The sequence below is a fragment of the Anolis carolinensis genome, chromosome 2, assembly GCF_035594765.1.
Source record: "Anolis carolinensis isolate JA03-04 chromosome 2, rAnoCar3.1.pri, whole genome shotgun sequence".
Lineage (NCBI taxonomy): Eukaryota > Metazoa > Chordata > Lepidosauria > Squamata > Dactyloidae > Anolis > Anolis carolinensis.
Genome location: NC_085842.1, coordinates 1,499,912 through 1,505,605, shown reverse-complemented (window position 1 = coordinate 1,505,605; position 5,694 = coordinate 1,499,912).

The window sequence follows — 5,694 nt, the reverse complement described above, 5'->3', positions numbered from 1 at the left end:
TGGCGCAAACTTTCCCCCAGCCTGTTTAATGTACTTGGAAGATAACCACACTAAATCCCCTTCTTCCAACTCTTCCCCTGCCTGCCTACGACGGTCGGCCTGAGTCTTTTGCATTGCCTTGGCTTCCAATAGTAAGCGACGGGCAACATCATGCAACGCAGCCATTTCAGAGGAACGGTACACCGGGTCAGAGGAAACCACATTGGTTGACGGCGCCACACCTCCCTGTGGATGAAAACCATAAGTCAGTTCAAATGGAGTATGCTGACTAGACGTGTGCACCGCGTTGTTGTAGGCGAACTCAGCCACCGGTAGCCATTTCACCCAAGCAGTGGGTTGATCTAAACAAAAACAACGTAAATATTGCTCCAACAACCCATTAACCCTTTCCGATTGGCCATCCATTTGCGGATGAAACGCTGAGGAGACGTTCAACTTAGTACCTAAACACTCATGGAAGTGTTTCCAAAAGCGTGATACAAATTGTGGAGCCCTATCAGAAATAATCACCTCAGGAGCTCCGTGCAAACGATAAATGTGTTTAGTAAACAATAAAGCCAACGTAGGGGCCGCCGGAATGGTCGAACAAGGAATAAAATGAGCCAGTTTGCTAAATAAATCCACCACCACCCAAATACATGTGTAACCCCCAGACTTAGGCAAATCCGAAATGAAATCCATGGAAATAATTTGCCATGGCCTCTCATGAACAGGTAGAGACGACAACAACCCTCTAGGGCGCCCAACAGGCGTCTTACTCTGCTGGCAAACAGCGCAGCTGTCACAAAAGCGCAGAATGTCTTGCCGCATCTTTGGCCACCAGTAGTTCCTGGTGATGAGCTGCACGGTCTTAAATCTGCCAAAGTGCCCAGCCATGGGTTCGTCATGGTGGGCTCTAATTACCTCCAACCTGAGGGCCCCCACCGGTACATAGACCTGTCCCCTGCGTACCAATACTCCATTCTGATCTTGCAAGTGAGGCAGTATTGTACGATTCCCTGCTGACAACAGCATGAGTTGTTCCTGAGTCCAAACATCTTCTTTCTGAGCCTCTATGATCTGATCATGTAACCCGACCTCATTTTCCACAACACATAAAGAGGCAGTAGGCAAAATGGTCTAACACACTACCTGCTCATTAGTCTTAAACTCAGGCTTGCGGGACAATGCATCGGCCCGCAAGTTTGCCTTCCCTTCCACGAATTGAACTTTGAAATTAAATCTGGAGAAAAACAAAGCCCATCGGATTTGACGTTGGTTTAACTTTTTGGCCGTTTGCAAATGCTCCAAATTCTTGTGATCAGACCTGACCACGATTTGGTGCCGCGCCCCCTCTAGCCAGTGCCGCCACACCTCAAACGCCACCTTGATCGCCAATAATTCTTTCTCCCATATGGTATAGTTTTGCTCAAATGGTGTTAGTTGCCGAGAGTAAAATCCACAGGGACGCAAGGTCCCTGATGAATCTCTTTGAGACAATACAGCCCCCAACGCGTAGCTAGAAGCGTCCGCTTCTACTACGAACGGTTTGTCTACATAGTATGTTGTCTGCCTGAAAGCTAGACTTTAGTTGTAAAAACGCGTCGTGAGCTTCCCGCCCCCATACAAATGGCTGTTTCTTACGCAGGAGCTGCGTCAAAGGCACCGTGAGCTTGGCAAAGTTTGGGATAAACTCCCGGTAGTAATTAGCGAATCCTAAGAACCTCTGAACATCCTTCTTAGTCTTGAGCTCTTGCCATGAGTTGACTGCGTCAACTTTATGTGGGTCCATTTTGAGTTCCCTTCCTGAAACTACATGACCTAGGAACTCAACTTCAGGCACATGAAAGACGCATTTAGAAGCCTTAGCGAAGAGCCCATTAGCCCGCAGACGGTGCAGTACCTGCTTAACATGCTGACGATGTTCTTTTTCGTCCTTAGAAAAAATCAAGATATCATCCAAATAAATCACCACAAATTGGTCAATTAGGTCCCTAAATACATCGTTTATGAACCTCTGGAAGACCGCAGGCGCATTGCAAAGTCCAAAAGGCATTACGCGGAACTCGTGGCATCCGAAACACGTATTAAATGCCGTCTTCCATTCATCCCCTTCCCGTATTCTGATCAAGTTATACGCCCCCCGCAGGTCAAGCTTGGTAAAGACCTTAGCCCCTTGCACCCTTGATAGTAATTCCGAGATTAAAGGTAGCGGGTACCTATCCCGAATGGTGTATTTGTTAAGGACCCGATAATCACAAACCAACCTGAGGTCCCCAGTCTTTTTGGCAACAAAGAACACAGGCGCCGCAGTTGGAGAGCTAGATGGGCGAATAAACCCCTTAGCTAAGTTCTCATCGAGGAACTCTCTTAAAGCTTGCCTTTCCTGTACAGTCAAGGCGTACAACCTTCCTGCTGGCAATCTTGCACCTTCCGCTAGTTTAATGGCGCAATCGTACGGCCTATGCGGTGGTAACTTATCCGCTTCCTTTTTACAGAATACGTCTGAGAATTCCCCATACTCAGCAGGCACTCCCTCCATATCAGGCTGAGTAGGGTTCAGAGTAAAACATTCCTGCCTCTTAAAGGTTAGCTTACGCGTCACCCAGTCCACTTGTGGATTTACTACAGCTAGCCAATCCATTCCCAGGATCACATCGTATCTGGGTAGGCTCGTAATATCCCACACAAACGTTACCGTTACTCCCTGTACTTCCCACATTACTGCTGAGGTCTCATGGTTAACCACCCCAGTCTCCAATAGTCTCCCATCCGCTCCTTCCACCCATACGTCGCATGCTTTGCGCACTATAGGAATGCCATGCTTCCTAGCAAATTCAATATCCACATATGAGACCGTAGCCCCTGAGTCCAGCAGTGCCAAAGTAGAAACAAGTTCTTTTCCCCCAACAGATAACGAAATGGGTACAAAAACATGCTTCTTCCCCTCAGTTGACTGCTTTAAAAGCCCTAATGCGTTGGACTCACGTCGCACTAGGGCTGGCCTTTTCCCGAAAGCTGGGAAGGTTTCACATTACAATTTCTGGCAAAATGCCCAGCATTTCCACAATACATACACAACCCCAGCTGTCTCCTACGGTTCTTTTCTTCTATAGACAGTTTTTTAAACACCCCGAGCTCCATAGGCTCGTCCCCCTTTACCACAGGTGCCTTGGGTTCATACATAGGTGGCGCACACATTGCTTTAGATTGTTTACGGGACTCGAACCTGGCGTCCAAACGCAGCACTTTAGATATTAAGGCGTCCCAATTTTCTGCCGGCTCCAAGCGTGCCAATTCGTCCTGGAGGTAATCATTTAAACCAGCAGTAAACAAAAGCATAAATGCATTTTCCCCCCAGTCTAGCTGATGACGGTACAAATTAAACTTATTTAAATAATCCAAAACAGTCCCCTTTCCCTGTTTCAACCGATACAGAGCCCAACCAGCATTCTCCGTACGGAGGGGATCCCCAAAAGGGTCAGTTAGTAGCTTTTTGAAATCACTCAAATTGTCCTTGACTGGGTCATTTCCCAAAATCAAATTAGTGGCCCATTGTCCTGCAGGACCAGTCAACAAACTCAAAATAAATGCCACCTTGCTAGTGTCCGTAGGAAAAGCTTGTGCACTAAGCTGGGAAAAATAAAGCTCAATTTGTGCCAAAAAAGTTGGCAGTTTGCTCCTAGACCCATCAAAGCGTTCAGGAGTTATAACATGTCCTTTAGCTGGCTGTGCTGCTTGAGTAGCAATAAAAGCGGCCAGTAATTGCTCAAAACGAGCCTTTAACTCCTCCATCGTCTTCTTGATGTAATTTACTACTGCAGTAAAACTTTTTTATGGGCGTTGGGCAATCTGTCAAAGACAGAACGCCACAAGATAAAAGATAACAGAGTTTATTGGAGTTACAGAACTCAAAATGCCCGTAAAAGACAAGGGCTAGGCAAACACTGGCCTTAAAAGTAAAAAGAGACAAGAAAAATGTTCAAAAGATAAACCGGATTAAACCGGAGTTTAATCCGGGTAAAATCAAAACAGCTTGCTTCAGCCTGGGAATAAACAAAACAGAAGCTGGTGAACAAAGAGTTCAAAGGAATGCAACTAATTGGCAGCAGATGCTTCTCTGCTGCCAAAAGCTATGTTTGAGTAACTTTAAAGGTTACTCCTCCACACAGCAGGCAGATTCCCGATACAAACACAGCAGACGAGGGCATAAGCAGTCAGCGAGGTCCCAATCCGTTCCGAAGGTCGTAAGGTAGATGCAGACGTTTGTAGTTCACCAGGTCCAACACAGGTAGGAGAATCCGAGGCCGTAGTCAAGAAGTCCGTATGTCCAGTACAAGCAGATGGCGTCCGTCAAGAAGACGACGGAAGGTCAAAGCTATTAAGATTAAGCAGAGGTTGCACAACAAAACCCCACACAATTCCTCCCGCCGTCTGAGCCCAATGTCCAGGATAACTTACGTAGTCAGCAAACGAATCACACCCGTCTTCAGGAAAACTTCCCACACAGATCCCAAGCGTTCGTCCAGATTACCTTGCCCAACGCAATTTGCTATTGCTCCCAAACCCCATTTTATGCCAGTTACAAGTCCTCATCACTATCAGCTGCCCTCCTTAGCCCAAGCGTTTCCTCATCACTTTCCTCATCAGAACTGGAACACCTTTGACTACGCCCCACAGCATCCCCAGCTGTGGATCCCGTCCCATCCCTCCAGCTTGCCCATGGGTCTAATCCTGAAGGTCCCCAATCGCCTTCCATACTATCATTGCCAGTGGCACCCAAATCCTCCCTTACACGAGTCCATTCCATGTCATCCTCTTCCGAGCTAACCATCTCTTCCTCCATTCTCTCAGTAAACCCTTCAAAAGAATCCTCGTCAGATGGTTCTGCAAAGATATCTCGCAGCCGCTTTCTTTCTCGCTCCTCGAGAGTATCTGACTCTCGAGGAGTCTTACGCCCACGTCTCCCAGTAGCAGAGCCATGAGGCTCAACCATAACATTTTATTGTTATCTATTTTTATTTTGAAATGTACCAGTACCTGCTGCATCTCCCACCCCCGTCTTATACTCGAGTCAATAGTTTTTCCCAGTTTTTTGTGTTAAATTAGGTGCCTCGGCTTTTACTCGAGTATTTACGGTACACATTTTTCAGAAAGACAAAAGGCTTTCTCTAGAATGGATAAGATATGGATATCTGCCAAACTCACAACCTATGTTCAAAAGACAGAAATCCTACCCAAAACTATCTCAGATCATAATCCATTGACTTTAGTAATTAAAAAGAAAGTAAAACACTTAGATGGCAGCTGAATGAATCACGACTGCAAAAGGAGGACGTAACTGAGAATTTGAAAGAAAAACTGAAAGAATATTTGGAACTTAATTTAAATCAAGTTACAGATATTCAAACAGTATGGGATGCCAGTATAGTTTATATTAGAGGATACTTTATAAAATGCAATACTGAAATGAGAAAGAATACACAGAAACATTTTCAGGTAATTTCAGATGATATTAAAAAAAGAAGAGGAGTTAAAGAAAAATCCTTTGAATTCAAACATTCTAACTCAGATAAAACTCCTACAAAAGCAATTATCATGTTACTAGTTAATGAATTGGAAACTAAAATAAAGAATGCAAAAAAATTACTTTGAATCACCTAACAAACTAGGGAAATGGTTAGCATATACATTGAGGAAAGAAAGGCCAAAAAA